The sequence below is a fragment of the Culex pipiens genome, chromosome 1, assembly GCF_016801865.2.
Source record: "Culex pipiens pallens isolate TS chromosome 1, TS_CPP_V2, whole genome shotgun sequence".
Lineage (NCBI taxonomy): Eukaryota > Metazoa > Arthropoda > Insecta > Diptera > Culicidae > Culex > Culex pipiens.
Window position 1 is genome coordinate 31,017,921 of NC_068937.1, and position 19,553 is coordinate 31,037,473.

General features: G+C 36.6%; 1 long non-coding RNA gene across 1 annotated transcript; it reads left to right on the plus strand.

Moving 5' to 3' along the window:
- The first annotated feature begins 4,516 nt into the window (after positions 1–4,516).
- Positions 4,517–5,137, plus strand: LOC120431351 (uncharacterized). Its single transcript, XR_005607865.1, has 2 exons — positions 4,517–4,630; positions 4,775–5,137. It is a non-coding gene; the product is annotated as an uncharacterized LOC120431351 (long non-coding RNA).
- Positions 5,138–19,553: the final 14,416 nt, after the last annotated feature.

Here is a 19,553-nt window from a genome sequence, read left to right on the forward strand (position 1 = left end):
TCGTATGCTAGAAGCAAAATCCCCAAAATTGGGACAAAAAATGTTTCAGTTTCTTGGGCTTAAACAGAAATATAATGTTTTTTTGGTCAAAAATGTGATTAAGTAAGAGCATTAGCATTAAAAAACCAACTTATTCATGTAACAAAAGCAAGGCTGCCTATGGCAGCCTTTGAGGAGTACATCAAATAAAAAGTGCGCTCGGCTTAGTAGGCCAAAAATAGGGACAAATACCCTAGATGAATTGCTAGAAAAATTTATTTTAAAGCAAAATGAAATATTTAATCAAAAAGTACATCACATTAAAAAAAGATTTTTTTGAGACGTATGTTTCGAGCCAAATAGATATGCAACAATTAAAATGACAACATTTGTAGGTACTTAGATGGTGATTTTTGCAGTAAAGTTTAAATTATGTTTCATTAACCTTCCTAAGGTGTTAGGGTCTATATGACCCAGACGGCTTATAAAATGTGCTGTAACTTTTATTCATTCTTACTTACAGACTTGAAACTTTCTGACTTTTCCTAACTTTGTAAAATAAACATTTTGCAACCGGAAGCAACCTCCAGCGCCACCTAGAAAGGGCGCTACAAAAAAACTTAAAACTTACGTTAAAGGTGTTAAGGGGTCTATATGACCCCGGAATTGTAAATGCTGGCAAAAATCCCGATTTTCGTTCTTTTGGACGCAAATGAAAGGTATGGATGTCTAGAAAGGCACCTGTGCTATGCGGACCCGATTTGGCCACTTTGGTTCCTGGGAATCGATTCCAAAGGAACAAATTTTCCGGCAAACCGGCTTTCATAAGTTTTATTAGATTTAGCTATGGATTAATGCATAATAAACTATAAATAATCTCTAAAAATACGAGTCATACGCTCCGGAACAGGTTGCATGCCATTTGGATCATATCTGGCCACTCTGGAACCGGTATACCAATATCAGACTAATAACAAATTTGGTTATGATAACATAAACTGTTATTAAGCACTTATGCAAAAATGGATTTTGCAAGAATTTTTATAACATTTTTTGTTATTTTAACAGTATTTCTTATTGAAATGGCATGAATTTTGTTATTACCGTCTGCCCAGGATGGCAGTTTCGACAAAAAAAATCACTACATTCCCGAACAGACGGTAAAAACTAAATTCATGCCATTTCAATAACAAATACTGTTAAAATAACAGAAAGTGTTATGGATCTTCTTACAAAATCCATTTTAGCATAAGAGTTGAATAACAGTTTATGTTATCATAACAAAATTTGTTATTGGTTAAAAGCCAAAACATCTTTGAAATAACATTTTTTGTTATAAAAGAATACCTCCAACTGTTATTGGGATGATCGGATTAGTTGTTAAAATAACAAAAAATAATAACAATGATTTGTTCGTAGAATAACGCAAAATGTTATTACTCTGTTATTACAATAACAATCCAATAACAAAAAAATCATAACGGTGAATAACAAATCTTGTTATAAATAACAATCGTTATTGGCCTAGTATTTTCAAATAACAAAAAATGTTATTCCCACGTTATTTCCGTCTGCTCGGGTTGACCCAGAGATAAATTGGCCAAATAGGATTAAATTTGAATGGCGATCTGTTAACATAAAGTATACAAAAATGTAGAAAGAAATAGGTTGACGAATTTTGTTGTCAAGACATTTCGTGGTGAAGTAACTTTAAAAAAAATAATTCTTTCCTTTATTCAGCGACTTTTTAGAAAATAACTCAAAACTCTACCCGTAACCAAACAGCAACTAATTAAAGCTCGCCACCGATTGTCGTCATCGTGCACGAATTTATCACGCAATGCAAGGCCAACTTTTGGGCCAAACCTCTTCCTATACGCTCTTCCTCGTTTGGTTGAACGCGTAATCTGTGTCTGGACCCGGTGGACCATGACGGCACGGCAACCGGCCCAAATAGTCAGGCTTGCATTTTTAAACGTGTAATTTGAAGAGCTGCCACACGCCAAGTGTGACAAAATAGAAGCCACCGGTTGGTTGAGCTGATCTAAGATTGTTGAGCTTTTTACTTGAGCTGTAAAGTTTTTCTTGTATTTTCAGGGAAATATACTCATTTTAAGCCTAAAACCAAGTACACCAAGGAATAGAGCAACTTTTTGTGAACAATTCTGTTTATTTTCACTTTTACTAAAAGTTATTCTATTCCTTTTACAAGCATTTAAAAAATATCCCCAAATGTATTCTAATCAGACGATAATGCATTGGGCCACGCCCATTTCCCTATTTTCAGCTTAGTTCTTTTTTTTCTTCCAGCGCTCTTTTGAGTCTGCTTAGTGCTGCCAATTGTGATGAAATTTTAAGCGAACACTCACGAAAAGTAGCATTTATAGAGAAAGTTTCCTGGCATCACTGGCTCGCTCCAACAGGCGCTGCTGGTGGTTTTGGTGGCCACCCTTTGTTTTACATTTGCCTTCGCTTCTCGCTCGGTTTTCTTCAGCCTTCGATTGGAATGGGTCGTCAAAAGTCTAACGTCAAAAGGCTTGGCGCGTTTGTTTTTTTGATGGCGCTTGCTTATTATTTACATGTTTTGGGATTATTTTTCAAGTGAGTGACTAAGTAATGGTCAAAAGAACATGTTGCCGGCAGTTGGAAGCAATTTCATTTCTTAAGCGCTTTGAAAACGTTAGCGCAAGTGAAAAGATATTGATGGCGACTTTCGTTAAGCAGTTAATGTTAATGCAGTTGCGTGTAAATGTGTGTGCATTAAATTTGATCTTTTTGGCCAGTAAGTGCCAAAAATTTGCGTGCTTACTCAAGGCGGTGCTGTTGCTGGTAAGTTGACAGCCGAAATAGTATTTTTGGAGCTTTAATCGAGCATCAAACTCGCCATATGACGAAGATATGTGTTTGATTAAAAAAGGTTTATTTACCGTATTAGCGAACTTGAAATTTCATTTTTAACCAGTGATTTTTTCACCGATGAAAGTGAAAATATTATTTTTTCTGTAGTAAACAATTTTCACTCACAAAAACTTGAAAACTTGCAGAATTTTCAAAACGATTAAATGTTTTTGCTAAAAAAAAATGCCGATATGACAACATTTAAGTTGAAACAACATCGATTTAAGCTGAGTCATTGCATGAATCAACGATTTGTGAACTTATTTTGAATTTCCTCAAGTTCCTCAAAAGTTAGGTTAATACTGTTCTGTTAGTACTCGGTAAGGAAGCAAAGCAAACCAAACAAGGTCAAGCCAAATGCGTGTCACAGGGTCAAACTAGAAAGGTGCCAATTTGCCTCGTCAAATTGTCTATTTTGACAGCACGGTCCAATAAACATTCCTGCGGTGGTGCTGTCAGTCACGGACCTCCACCGTGATGATGCGCCCACCATATTGATTGGGGCATTTCGTCGCGTTCCAGCTCATTAATAAAATTGGTGAAAACCTTTCCCGCATCGGAAAGAGCACTTTCAAAATATGACTACCCCTTTCATGTCCCCGTTTAATAATAATTTCACGTAAAATTGTGCAGGTCATTGACGGCCCCGAGGGTGGATGTGGCCACCGGGAGGCAAATGGAGCAAACACCGAGAAAAAATAATGAAGGAAACAAGAAGCAGTTTTTAGACCCAACGACGATGACCGTAAAAAGTAACTACCTGGTGGTGGGCCAGTAATTGTCATATTTGTATGAGGTCCAATGATGACGGGCGTTGAATGCCTTGGCCGTGGACCATGAAATGGGCCCATCCGGCCAACAAAAAAGCGTTTCCTCAAATATTGGTTTGTGAACGGACGGGGCTTGGGATGTTATTAGGTGCTGATTTAGGAAAAAAAATTGATAAATATTCCTTAGGTAATATTTTTTTTAATTATCGTAAAGTTTCACCAGGTGGGGAACTCCTTTTACTTCTTTAAAAAAGACTTGTCTAATATTTAATTGTAGCCATAGAGCCCTCGGTCTAATTTCGGGATCGATCCTGATTTTCAGTTCAAAGTTCAGAAATCACGAACGAATTTTTGTCGACTGGAGCGCGCAACCATTCGCGAGCGAACACGACACGCTGGCTGCTAGCGGCTTGCTCAATCGCTTCAATCAGCGAAACAAATACTTCGTGAATTTCTTTTCCTACTCCGTCCGTCAACCCGAGTCACACACAAATATGCTCAGAGAGGAGAGAGTCTAAAAAATGTCTAGCGCGGCGCTCACTTGGCCAGCACTGCCACAGTTTTCCGCCAATTAAAAAAAAAATGTATCTTTAACGTTGTATAAACAACGAAATTGCAAAATATAATTGATATCATTGATTTTAAGCAATTTGATGAGAGGGAGAGCAAAGAGAGAGTGTTCAGAAGCGATTGGTGTTGAAGTGACAAATGGTACACGCTAACCATTCGATCTCAATTTTTGAGAAAAAACGTCGCAAAAACGAGATCGATTCTGCCAACTCAATTTTTGCGATCTGTTTCTTTTGTTTACATTCGCAATTTTGAGTTGGCAAGAGCGAACTCAGCGTTGAGATGACTGTTAGCGGTTTTCTTCTGCAGTTTGTCAGTGGTCGCTGTCAAGATCAAACCGCGTGGAAGTTTCGTCCTTGTTTATCAGAGAAATTTGTGAAATTGCGTGAATTAGTAGTCTGAAAATTGTACAGGTAAGCGATGAGCAAGTTTATATTAGTTTTCCTTTTTAGAAATATAAGTAAAAAGTTGTTTCTTGGGCAGCAAAGATTGTTTTAGATATTATTTTATAAAGTGAGGTTAGGTTTAGATTTTATCTGTCTTTTTTCCTCTGCCAGCTTTCCAGCTCGTCCTCCCGGCAGCGGTTTGTGCGCGTCCCAGCCAGTCCGTGTTTCGGCAACTCGTCCTCGTTCCGGAGGGTGTGAAAGTCTCCCTCCCGGTTGTCCCAGTAGCGGCCCGCGTTTCGGCACCCAATCACGTTCCGGAAGGTTGTTTTCGCAGCAGTGATTTGTGCGCGTCCCAGCAGCGGCCCCGTTCCGGAGGGTCGTCCTTTCGGCAGCTGCCCGCGTTTCAGCAACTCGACCGTGTTCCTTGGGGTCCGCTCTGTCCTCCCGGAAGTAGACTTGTCAAATATTTCATATTTCTTTCATGTAAAATAGTAAAAAAATATCTTAAAATAAAGAGAAACTTTTCAATTTTCATTTATTCTACCACATACAACAGACGTTTGGGCTCGATTCTTCCCTTGTGTAAATCATTGCTACAGTTTTTTTAGTTGTGCCAATCCGTTTGTGGCGCTTCAGTCGCTTTGTCCTGACACATTTCCCGCTGTCAAAATATCGCATTCCGCCTACTGTCATTTTCCATTTTGTTTGTTTTCAACGTTTGTAATCGTTTGTTCTGGATGAAAAGTTGATTTCGGTCGATTTCAACCAAATCTCTCGCGCTTGCAGCTGCTTGACAAATGTGAGGCAACCTAAGTGGCCAACCTGGTTCCTGAACCGATTTTAGCCCCGACGGATTGCCGATTGTGTTCCTTGTCAGCATGATTCGCAAAATGACCTCTATGACGGGGCTACGCTTCTTGAACCTGGTGCCACTCATGGAAGAGGATGGGAAGGGGAAGGTGTGGGGGTGTTTGAGGATCGCTTGCACTGGAAATCCGATGGGGGAAACTGACGCGCCGGGGAGAACATTCAAGATTTAGGCCTTTGGTATGGCGATTAGGGTTCGCCGGAAGTGGCGGCACTTGAAGGTGGGGTGGGTTTCGAGGGCGTTGAGGGGTTGGTGTCTTGGAGGTGAGGGTTGAAGTGATCGTGGTAGCTGGTTTGTCGGTTCCGGAGATAATCTTCGGAATGCGGTCGTTTGGGGTCAAAACGTTTACGGGGTTGGCCGTGATAATAGCTCTTGCTGACGGCGCCGATGGCTTCCAGACTTTATCGGAACCAGTTCCGGATTGTTTCGTTTCTGGTTCCGGATCTTTTCTCCTCCAAGAAACGCTTGCCCATCCTCCCGATTTCCACCGGGTCTCCTCCTCCTTTTTGCTCTCCTCTGTTGGTTTTGTTTATAAACACAACCAGCGGCCTTGGTTGCTGTGTTTATAAAAGCATCAAACTAGACTATTTTTTTGATATCGATAATTAGGGTAGGGTAGTCATCAATGAGACACTTTTAGTTTTTAACTTTCAACGATTTTTGTATTTTTTTTTCATCAGCATGTTGTAATGAGCTTTTTGTTGCATTTTCTTTCTTTTAATGTGTTCTAACATTGACCAAAATATGAGATCGATCCGATTTCTACAGCCAGAGCTATCCAACTGTCTCATTGTAGACGCATTGTAGACGCACTTGGCAGGAACAATGAGACAGGTGGGGAACAATGAGACACTTTACGAAAATCAATACTTTTCTAGTAAAACATCATGTTTTTGTATTGTTCCATTGCAGGTGACTTACCTTGAACATTTTAAAGCAATTTTGCCAACTTGAAGCTTTCATTAACAAAAGTTATACTAAAAATTATTTAAATTTAGTAAAATCCATTTATTTATACCATATAACCACAGAGTACTCTGTGATATAACTTTATATGTTTGGCTAAATCAAGTCAAAACTCAATAAATATGCCAAAAATCACTTCCGATTCATGTTTTGAAGGATTTCCCTAGATTTTGAAAAGTTTAATGAAGAAAAATCAAAGTGTCTCATTGTTACCCATAGGCTGGAAAGAGTGGGGAACAATGAGACAGCCCTGGATTCTGGGTATATTCTTAATTTTGGTCAATTCTAATGAAAAGCCATTGTAGCCCAACTCTTGCCCTATGAAATGACGAAAGAAATTTGGAGAAATTTTAGTTTTTGTATTATTGGCAGAATATAAGCGAAAATGTAATTTTCAGTCATAATTTACTTTTACACCCCAAAATCAAACATTTATGAATAACTTTGCAAGGGAGCGTCCATAACCAAAGCCACTATTATAGCAGACGTGTATCCAGTAGATACACCTTTCCCCAAAATATGAGCCTGATTGGTTGAAACTACGACTTGTGAGAGCCATTTTATCATTGTTCCCCGTGTCTCATTGATGACTACTCTACCCAACATGAAAAAAAACATCTATGTGCTCGTAAAGCGTGTTAATTAACAATTAAAGTAGATTTACTATAGCATAAAAACATAATCGTTACCTGTTTACATTTATTTCGAAAAATTGAAATAATATATTTTTAAAATATTTCTGGGTGATGCATTTTCAAACACACCTTCTCAGAAAACCATCATGGCTGCTTTAGAGAGTGGCAATAGGCTAACAGATGGCGCTAGTTGATTAGCAGGATGCGGCTGCCATGTTTTTACACACGAATTTCAAATTATTTTGTTCTAGCCGCTACGTCTGTTGTCTGTGATTCTACATTATTTGATCGGAAAATACCTTCCGGAACCGATTTCCGCATTCCCGGCAATTTCCACCCTACCCAACCCATCTCAACGTTGATATCGCCTTCTGGATCTCAAAAATGATATCAAGTTGCTCATCTCAACGTTGAGTGGTTTCACTTTTAGCCAGTTTGCGACATCCATCTCAAAATTGAGATCGTCTGGTTAGCGTGTAGGAAACGGTCAGAGCAGTTTTTCGTCGCGCTAGATTTGTGCTCGCACTTTTTTTTAGCAATCAGGACCCTTTTGAGCAGGCAGAATTTGGAATTTTTTTGTCAGTACCAACTCCAGAGTGACGGTTCCTACACTTGGAATGACCAAACAACCTAATTTAATACTCAAGCCGGAACAGAAAGTTTTTTTCGTCGATTTTCCAAGAAATACGAAATAGAAACGAAAATTACTAGCCCAATATTTTTTTCGTAGAAATCTCCTTACCAAATAAGGTCTCCTAATTTGGAGGAGAAAATAAACAACCCACAGACCTTGGCGGTCTCTTACCATACAAACCCCAAAGAGGTAACCACGCTTATTACTACACCACCAACACCGGGAGAGCTCATGTTCAAGTAATTTGTTTGCACAAATTATTAGATCATAAAGGAAATGGTATTTGTAATCAAAATTGATGAGTCATCATTTACCGTCCTCCATTCTACCAGAAAAAGTAGTATCGCTTAACTCGTGCTCAGGATGACACGCAAAGTGTTTCTTCTAATCAACAGCCTAGTGATACTTCTACCCTGTTCCGTCGTCTTTGCACTTATAACCAAAAGTTGCAACTTCTCCGTTTCTTCCGTTTCATTCCCGTTCGTTCTAAAGCCAACACCCTGGGAATCCATCAGCAATATCTGTGAAATCAGCGGAACATGCAACTTGACAGTATCCACCCTGCAACTTCCGGCGAAGCATTTCGAGCTGGATTTTCTGGAAGCATTCAAAGGCGTTGAGAAAAAGTTAAACTGTTTCCACTTCCGGCTTAACTTCAAAATTTACGAGTCGGGTAGTGCCACATTTTTCCTAACCATGTTCTGCAACGGCCGACTGATCCAGATGGTTGAAATCAATTTCCAGCCCTCGGATCTTCAAGCTACGGTCAACTACCAGCCCGGAGGAAGGATCCATCTGTACGAGCACTGTTCTCCGTTTGCTGCGGGATATCGAGTCCAGTTTGATGTGCTGGCAAACAGGTTGCGCTTTGAGCGGAACGATTCCGACGGATACCTGGCTTTTGAGCAAAGTGCAGCACTGAATGTTGAAAGGAACTCGTGCAACTGCTCGATTTTAGAAACCTACTTCCAGAAGATGTGGGTATGTAAAACGGAATGGAAAAAGATAAACAAACTTTCTGGAAAACCTTCCAACATCAAGCGAGAATCGATTGTAGCCATCGGACTGTTGGCTGTATTTTTTGTTTTAATCGTATGTGCCAATTTTGCGCTCAATAAGAAGAGTCAACTGGCACCTGAAACTAAGCTGTAACCTAAGTGTAGGGAATTTTGATTGCAGGATAGGATATTTAATAAATTATTGAAAAAGTACTAGAGATTGTTTCAATTCATAAATAAATTCGCATGAAAAAGAGCGCTTCTTTATAAATATTGCTTTGTACCCATTCCCATCATTCTAAGCGGTGGTGTCTGAATGACGCTCGATAATCCGAGATGTTGTTAAAATTTACTAAACCCAGTTCACCAACAGGTTGAGCAGCTTTTTCTGAAGATTTCTGTTTAATTTTGACTTTTACCAAAAGTTGTTTCTATTTCTTTTACAAACATATTTCCAAATATTTTCAAGGTCTATTCTCGTCTGACGAGAATGCCATGTTGCCCACTCAATTATCGGCCTACATTTTTTTTTTCAACTAACAAATGGTACTGGCATCACTGGCTCACTCTTACACGCGCTGCTGGTGGTGTTGGTGGCGGGCCTTTGTTCTTTATTTGCCTTCGCTACTCCCTCGGTTTTCGCCAGCCTTTGACGAGAGAAAGTAAACGTCAAATAACGTTTGTTTTTATTCTTTGTTTTATAGCATTTGCGAATTGATTCGGGATCATTTTTCAAGTGAGCGACTAAACCATGTTCAAAAGAACATGTTGCCGGTAGTTGGACTCAAAGTGATGAAAAATGATGCCGCAAAAATGAAGTTTTGATCTTGAGTAGAATTTAGAAATTTCTACTTTTCAAATCTACAGAAAGGGTTAGCCCTCTACAAGCCAACCCCGCCTTTAGACGGGCTTCGATTTGAAAAATCGTCAAAAATCCATTTTTCAATCAATTTTTGATCTTTAAAATGCATTGTAAAGAAGAAATCTTAAAATTTTCGAAAATTTAAGGGTTGGAAGTTTTACTTGTTTTATGTGACTTTGCCAATGTTTTTAAAAATGTAATTTTTTAGGGGTCAACTTTGGTTGTGTTTTTTACTAACATGTCCTATGTTTTAAGTAAAAAGAAGTATGCAGTAATTTTTCTAGTGTCCTAGGCTATGCTTCTACGCATTTTTTTACAATTTAAATGATAATGGTGCCATTCTATAGCAGAAAATGTGAAAAACAAGCAAAAAATTGGAAAAGTGACTGTAAAACATGAACAAATAAGATAGGCAAAATGTAATGATAGGAGGTGGAAGAATAGGCCAAATACTACCAAAAACAAACATAAATTAAACAAGATAAATGCAAATTAAAATACTAAAAATAAAACAAGAGAAGTAAAGTTTTTCGTAGAACCAAAGTTGCTCAAAATGACCTCCTGAACACAGGAAAAATATAAATTTTCGAAAAAAAAATTTGGGCAGTAGAAGGTTAAACCAGAAGGGTCATTTTTCATATAGAACTAAATTTTTCATTTTGAAATTATGTGTTTTTTTCTAACATTGGAGGGTTATTTTTTAGAGTGTAATAATGTTGTATAGAGTTGTAGAGCAGACAATTACAAAACATTTGTTAAATGAATAAAAGTAGTTTGTTTATAACCATCACGAGCTTTCGCGATGCCTGGAAAAAAAAATCTAGGAGTGCTATACTATTTCAAACATGAGCCAGGTTTAGAAAATCAATTGTTAAAAAAAATTGCTCAGTTCTTTGAAAATAAATTGTTTTTTCAAACTAATTTCTGGGTCTTTTGCATTATTTCGAAAAAAGAAGTTCTTTAAAACAACCAGGTTTTTCAAAAACTAATTTCCTATATTTTTTAATTCTCCGCCAACTCACACAGCAGTTGCCCCGACCCCTCTTCGATTTGCGTGAAACTTTGTCTTAAGGGGTAACTTTTGTCCCTGATCACGAATCCGAGGTTCGTTGTTTGATATCTCGTGACGGAGGGACGGTACGACCACTTCAATTTTTGAACATGCGAAAAAAGAGGTATTTTTCAATAATTTGCAGCCTGAAACGGTGATGAGATAGAAATTTGGTGTCAAAGGGACTTTTATGTAAAATTAGACGCCCGATTTGATGGCGTACTCAGAATTCCGAAAAAAACGTATTTTTCATCGAAAAAAACACTAAAAACGTTTTAAAAATTCTCCCATTTTCCGTTACTCGACTGTACAAAATTTTGGAACATGTCATTTTATGGGAAATTTAATGTACTTTTCGAATCTACATTGACCCAGAAGGGTTATTTTTTCATTTAGAACAAAATTTTTCATTTTAAAATTTCGTGTTTTTCTAACTTTGCAGGGTTATTTTATAGAGTGTAACAATGTTCTACAAAGTTGTAGAGCAGACAAATACAAAAATTTTGATATATAGACATAAGGGGTTTGCTTATAAACATCACGAGTTATCGCGATTTTACGAAAAAAAGTTTTGAAAAAGTTGGTCGTCATCGATCATGGCTAGGCTTAGTGATTTTTCACGCTCGAAAATAGAAAATTTCACGGGGACCTCAATTTCAAACCATCAAATTTCACGCAAATTTCACGGAACGTGAAAAATGTTAAAGTAACTCTGAAAATCTTATGTTTTTAAATCACAAAAACTACTTTTTAGCTTCATTAAATATTTAACTTGACACAAAAAAAAAAATCTCCTTATTTTCAAAAAAGTTTCCATCTGGTTAATGGATGGGCTCTATTTATATTTTGAAACAAAATGTGTTATTGTTTTTTTTAACTTTCAAGAGAGTCATCCACCCTGATAAATAATCAAATATCGTTAAATTTAAATTATTTAAACAGGACTCAGAAAAAATAAGATTTTTTTAAAAGGTTCAAAGATAAAAATACTCTTTATTTCATTTTAAACAAAACAAAGCTGTTTTTTTTTTAATTTCTTTTGAAATTATACCTTTCAAATAAATGAGTAGTATTTTAATAAATTTAGTTAGTTTCTAAAATACTGAAAAACCTGAACAATTTTTCAAATGGTTCGAATCAAGCTTTTCAATTGAAAACTAATAAAATTTACTTAAATAGTCTTTATTGTTGGAATATTTATTATGATGCTATTTGAAAAAAAATTGAGAAAATTGATAAATTTCAAGAGCTTTATACCGTCGGCAAACATAAATCGTCAAAATTCACTAACCCTATATTAGTAATTGAACAAGGTTATTCACTCGCTTGATTCTACAGTAGTTCTTACGATTATTTTTATTCCTATTTGAGTTTGATACAATATTTTGAGAAAAATCGTTACATTTTCACGCAAACATAAAATTTCACGGGATTTCGCGGAAAAAGACAAATTTCGCGGATTTCACGCTGTCCGCGAAATCGTGAAATTTCACTAACCCTAATCATGGCCGTTCATGGTCACCCGCGACAGACACGGACGACGAAACAAAGAGAAACGCAAAATAGTAGTTTATGCAACAAGTTGCAAAAAGAGGATTTTTTCAGCACGAGTCGTACATTTATCGACGAGTGCTGAAAAAATCAAGTTTTGCAACGAGTTCCATACAACATTTTTTGCAATTCCGAAAAATACCCATTGAGTGAAATTTTATGTCAAATTTCCATGTATTTTGTCAATAAATCGTTTAAATAAAAAAAATGTTGAAAAGTGTTACATTTCGAAACAAGTGCTGAAAAGTTCAACTTTTCAGCACCCATTTCAGTGCTGAAAAGTAGAACTTTTCAGCATTTATTTTGAAAAGTGTTGCTATTCGATTCTGTTATGATTGGTACAGAAAAGTAGGCTATTTCGTCGTTCAAGAATGACAGAAAAAGTAAGTAGTTTCACGACGGAATTGCAAAAAGTAACTTTTTCAAAACTTTTTTTTCGTAAAATCGCGATAACTCGTGATGTTTATAAGCAAACCCCTTATGTCTACATATCAAAATTTTTGTAATTGTCTGCTCTACAACTTTGTAGAACATTATTACACTCTAAAAAATAATCCTGCAAAGTTAGAAAAAACACGAAATTTTAAAATGAAAAATTTTGTTCTAAATGAAAAAATGACCCTTCTGGGTCAATGTAGATTCGAAAAGAACATTAAATTTCCCATAAAATGACATGTTCCAACATTTTTTACAGTCGAGTAACGGAAAATGGGAGAATTTTTAAAACGTTTTTAGTGTTTTTTTTCGATGAAAAATACGTTTTTTCGGAATTCTGAGTACGCCATCAAATCGGGCGTCTAATTTTACATAAAAGTCCCTTTGACACCAAATTTCTATCTCATCACTGTTTCAGGCTGCAAATTATTGAAAAATACCTCTTTTTTCGCATGTTCAAAAATTGAAGGGATCGTACCGCCCCTCCGTCACGAGATATCAAAAAACGGACCTCGGATTCGTGATCAGGGACAAAAGTTACCTCTTAGGACAAAGTTTCACGCAAATCGAAGAGGGGTCAGGGCAACTTTTCCCGATTTCGTGTGAGTTGGTAGAGAATTACCCATATATTTTCAAACAAGAAAAGTTTTGTGAATAATTGAAAGGGATGGTTTTTAATTATTTTTTAAATGTTTTAACCTTTTTTTTGCCATGAATAGCTCTTAAAAAATAGCAGCTTAATTTTCTTTTAAATATTTTTTAGAGTTTCCGCATTTTATAATTGTTATTGAACAACACCTAGAAAGATTCATGGTCTGACAATTTTTTTTATGAATTTGAAAAAAAGGCTGTTTCGACATTATTATTATTCATAAATTGAGCTATATTTTCATATGTTTCTGTGAGGTTTATGAAAAAAAAATATTTCAACTAAAAATAAATACAAGCAATGATTTTTAAAAGCTCATTTTGCGAAATTACTTTAGGCGAATGGTACACGATTCCTTAAAACAATCTCTTCTGAGCAATAACTAAAAATCGTCAACATCAATTTGCAATTGTTGCTATTTCTAAACATAGGAAATGAAGTCTTTCAAAATTGTCTTTTTAAAATAAATGTTATTTTATTTATTTATTCCGTATTCAGGAGGTTTTGAGCAGGTTCCAAAAAAAATTTACTTCAATTGTTTTACGTTTTTCTTCATAAATTTTGCCTTTTTTTGTTTTTGTTATTTATTGATAGTACCATGTCTTATCTACAACCTCCAATCAATAAATTTTACAATGCGACTTAAATGAACAAAAAGCAATGCTAATTATTCGACAACATAAAATCGCGGCACTTAGGGTCTTACTTGGATATCGCTTTTTCAGGTTATGTCACTCAAAAGTGATTCAAATCGCTCGTTCCGCAATTAAAACATTCGAAGAAAGCTTCAAACCTCGATGCGCGTAGAAGCTCAGGCCTCACGTTAATGAATCGAATTGTTCGGGGAAAATTTGTGCTCCCAAATTGGATGATTGTCTCGGGGTGTGTGTGTGTGCGATATAGTTTTCCTAGACTGCCGCCTAAGCTATCGCTTACCGTTGAGTCAGAGGTTTTTAATTTTTCGAATTTTAATTGCGCATAGCGCAGATTTCGCAACTCAACGCGTTACAACTCACTTGCGCGTGGATTGAAGCGCGTTGCGCAAGTAAAAATACGCTAGAATGACCAGCATTTCTTCACTATCAGCGCGCGTCCACTACTCTGCCATTGACCCAATTGGGTAATGCCGATTCTACCTACGCAGCGTGACAAAATTAGTATTCAAGAGTAGAGACCCTCCAGCCGAAGGTTAATCTCCTCTCTTGGCCCAGGATAAACCCTTATAGAAGCGCGATTCGAAGAAATTAAGTCAACAACCTTCACGTTCGCGTTGTTGTCGTCGTCGTGATGGCAGAAAATTTTGCATACACGCACACACAGTTCGCGGGCACGTGAGACCTCACAAAACGGTGCTGGGCCTTAAAGTGTACCGAGAAATTGTACCACCGTGTACCGTCGCCGTTGTTGTCCACCCCCGAGTCACGATCTGGCGGAGGTTGATCCTGCCGTCAAACGGGCGTTGTCCTGCCGTTGATTGCAGCTTTTCATAGCTTCAAAAATGCACGTCGGTCTACAATAGTGCTTACGAGTTTAAGGTCGCGCTCAAGTTGCTGCAATTTTAACCCCGATTTATGAGCGTTGAATGGCGGGCTTCTGCGCGTCATAATTGATCAGTGCGAAAGTGCATCGGGCAGCGCGATTCGCGCGAAAAAGAGATTTGCGAGTTAAATTTGGAAACAGAGAAATGATAGGCACGAAAAGTGGTTTAAAGATGAAAAATGTCGTTTGATCCACCTTTTGGAGCTTGATGTCTTCCTCACATTTATTTCAACTAAAATTGAAAGTTTCATCAAAATTGGTGCACATCGAAACGACTTTTGGAACAGAAAAACATGGCTCTTAATATTAAGCTAATGACCCATTTTAAAGTATTCACAACTTTAAAAAAAACTCATTTGGAAAATAATTACATGAGCCGGATACACTCCTTGTTTACAAACTCACATTGGCCCAATAACAGTGTTTTGCTTGGTTTCTTCGAAAAGTCTACTTATTTGGGTTTTTTTTGTATTTTTTTTTTTCATTTTTTATAAACTTTGCAGGGGCTGTCTCTATTAAAAAAGAAGTCATTCTGTTTAATTGGTTAGTCCATACATGTTCCCAAACAAAAATTTTAAGCGAAAATTATAGCTAAATATTCATCAAGCTGTATCGTGATATCTGATATCTGATCAATTTTAGGTCTTCGGCAAAATTTTAAGTATTGGGAAGGGAAATTCAGGAAATAGAACCAATTTATTTAATGGATTTTGGTGAAAATTTGGCAATGTTATATAATAAGACCTTTTTTTGGACCGGCCCGTGGCCTAATGGTTACGGCTCCCGCCTCATAAGCGGAAGGTTCAGAGTTCGATTCCCAACCGGTCTCCTTGAAATTATTCGACAAAAAACGCATAAAATCAGGTAGGATTCGAACTCACACCTTTGGATTGGTAATCAGATGCTCTAGCCACTCGGCCACCGAGGGGTTGACACCCCTTGAGTGAATTAATCCGTAGTGGTGAAATAATGTCACAAGGTCATTTACTAAATAATACAACAATCCCTCTCCCAACGATTCCCATACACACACCACACACCATATTCTATAAATAACTCGAAGTGGTTGGTACGGTATGTCCTCACTTCTTCTTCTTCCCCTGATGATACAATGAAATGTGGGTTCCGTTCATAGAATCTGTCTCTTGCGGTTAATGCAACGCAGTAGGCCGGGCCGCTCTAGTGAGTGTAAAACATTTCGGGGGTTCTCGAAAGTACTGCAATCATTAATAATGACAAGAAAGAACTTGAGGCGTAATCTAACCATAAGTTCTTCCCGGATGCTTTCTTCGGACTGGTTGCGCTTGTGTTCGATTAGATAAGATTAGATTAGATTAGATTTAAATAATAAGACCTTTTAGAATGTTATTCCTAAATATGAATATCCATGAAAACGGTGCAGAAATTGCAGCGTGCTTTCAAAAGTATTCAAAGAAATATTTTTCAATTGGCAACACTGCCAAATATTTTCTGCCCTCGATCAAAAGTTATTGATTCTGATCTTCAGAAACAAATGAAAAAAAAAAGTTTTGAAAATAGTGTTTGCATTTTTTTTTGTGTTAAAAAGTTAAAAATAAGTAATAGATTTAAAGCGTTCATCTGTAATTTGCCAAAAACTGTAATTTGATCTCAATTATCGATCTCGAAATATAGATTTAGGAATATTTAGATACCATTTTGTGTGTGAACAGCTCTCAAATTTGAATAAAAACTTTTGTGCATTGGAAAGTAGAACTATAACTTTTTCAGAAAATTTTGGGTTTACTTGTTTTGAATTGTTTTGAAAACTGTTGTTCTGAAATCAACTTTGACCGTGTTTCTAACTAATATGCCTTATTTTTGCCTTCCTCACCTTACTGAGGAAAGGCTATAAAATCACTCGGAAAATGAACATTTAATTTAGACCTCCTAGACCTACCGTCATTTATACATATCGACCCAGAATCACCAGCTGAGCAAATGTCTGTGTGTTTGGCTGTATGTAGACATGTGTACCAAATCAATGTCACTGGAATATTTCGGCACAGACTCAACCGATTTTGGCCGGAAAGGTTTTAATCGATCCGTCTGAACGCCCCCTAAGTTGCTATTTAAATTCATGCAGTTTTATCATGTATTTAAAAAGTTATGTTAAAAAACTGTTTCATATTAAATTTAAATTATGGTAAAAAGGGTGTTTTATTCATGAAACCCTCACATGTTATATATTTTTAGAAAGCATTTGAGAAGACCTTTCTTGTGGATTAAGAATTTTCAAGATCTGACTTACCTATCTTAAATTACAAACAGTTTAAAAAAGATCTGAATTCACATAACCTCAACTGGTCGGGTCTGATCGCCACGAAAAAGCCGTGTAGAGGAATGCCATTTTCCTCAAAGGCCGTGTCTGTATAATCTTGACAAAAAGTCTGTAGGTAGTCCGTTTTTTTTTACTCATCACTTATTTTTATTAGGACCTCTTAGGTGCTGCGAACGTTAGGGGAGATCCATAAACATGTGGACACTTTAGGCGGGTTGGAATCACTATAAATGAGAGGAAGGCACCAACCACCTAAAGGTGGATTAAGTAACGTTTTTTATGTCAAACAAGTATGCCGTTATTTTTGTTTTGTCCCAAATTTTGTTGTGGGCACAAATGTTACTTTGTTGATTTAAAAGGTAATGGTTTAACTTGTTTTATTATTTATGTAAGCTTATTTACTTATTTTTAACTTCACTACACTGAAAAAAATATCCTATTTTTAGTTATAAGCTATGCAATTAAGATTATTTCTGTGTTTATGTCTGTCTTATAGAAATGGCCAAAAATCACAAAAAAGGCAAAAGGTTTTTTCAACATTTTAATTTTAAAAACCACTGCTACTTCACAAGGAAAGGACTTAAAACAGTGGTCAATACTTTTAAATAATATTGCCTGGAGATTCGATTTAAACTATCGGATTCTGAAGATTTTGACGTTTAGACCACTTTAAAAAAAAACAATTTTAGTAAATGATTTTGTATTTTTTTTTTGTCAGGAGAGGCATACCATCCTGCATTATTCGTGAGTCTTTTTGTAACATCTTAGGCTATTTCCTCAAAAAAATTGAACGACAAAAAAACATGAAATTAAACCTTTAAACTTAAAATTCGAAAAATCTCACAGAAGTGGCGTGATTTTTTCTTTCAGTGGATTTCTTTCTGGAAATCCGTCAAACTTCCTACAAGTTTGTCTTTGGCCACTTTTTGATACGCTGCGACGGCTTCGAGATACAGTCGTTTTAATTACGACTGGAATTGCTCTACATCAAGAAACTCAAAAACTTTAAAAAAATCGAAATGTTTGGTCAAATTATGAAAAACAAATGTTATGATTGGAGTTTATAGAATAAGCCTTAAACTACCAATAAAAACAAATACTGGTACCGTCTTAACACGGGAAAAAAATAAAACAAAGGGAACAGCAGATGGAATAAAATGTTTAAATGATTACTTCCCATCCAAAATTAATCAATCTAAAATCACATTTTCAACCAAACACAGCACTTGCTCCACCCAAATCAAAAAGTCAAACAATTTACGCCGATTTCGAGCATGCAAATTTATAATCATAATCTTAAAAATAACCATAACAAAAATGTGTAACACCTCCGCCATTCCGTTGAGAAAATCTTGTTTCTTTTGCGGTCAATTACACACGCACATGAACGCCGGCTGCTCTTCGTTTTGTGTGTTGAACATGCCTTTTAAATTTAACTTCTCTAATCAAATTTAATTGTTGATCTTCAGTGCAATGCATTTCGTTACTGAATTTAGTTCTAACTATAATGCTTTAGTTTTTCAGATTTCTCATTTCTTTTTAAATTACTTAAATTACTTTTCGAGTTGTATTCATATTCATTTGTCACAAAATTGATTACAATTTTGAAAGTTCAACTCCATCGCAATCGCCAGCAACGGTTGGTGGTGGTTCAGTTATGGTTTGCCGCGGCACGTCACGTATCCATCAATTCTGCAAATTGAAACTGGTCCACGTGGTGCGTGGTTTGTACGATTCTTATACGGGGCCCATTATTCAAATGACCACCAGCCCACGCCATCAATGCTTTTACGCACAACTTTTCAATCATATTTCACAACCGGGTGGGTGAGCTTTATTTGCACTATCGCAGAATGTTTTCAACGTGAAACAAGTTGTTTATTTTTATTGAAAATTTCAAAACATTTCCAGATTACTCACAAAATTATAAGTTTTGGGTCTTTTATGGTAGTGCAAACCTACACTACAGCCAATTACTTCACCAACGAAATATCAGTCAAGATAACGATCAACTTTCCAGCAATAAACACCGAACCGAGCCAATAATTGGCACGAGTTGGCCCATAAAATTTTCCTCAAAATCACTTATTGGGTAATTTTTCACTCGCTAGGAACGAAGGCCGTTAACCTTCATTTTGCCAAGTCCAACCTTAAAACACAGATCAACGCGTTATGTCACAGACAGTCAGAGAATTTATATTTGCGCAAAAGTGCTCTTTTTTGCAGAAAAAAAAGTCTGTGGTGAATTCAAACCTGCCGTGGTGAATTTGATTGCAAACTCACCAAACATTCAAAATGTTCGTTGAAAATTGGAAGCTAATTGATTTGCAAACTTAAAATATGTCTCTTTGTTTGTGTCGATTTTATCTCACCCAAAGGCAAGGTAACTACCAGCAGGTAGAGTGCAATTTTGTGGTGCAGTCGAGCAACCAAGCCGCCTAGCTTTTCGATGGCAATCTATCA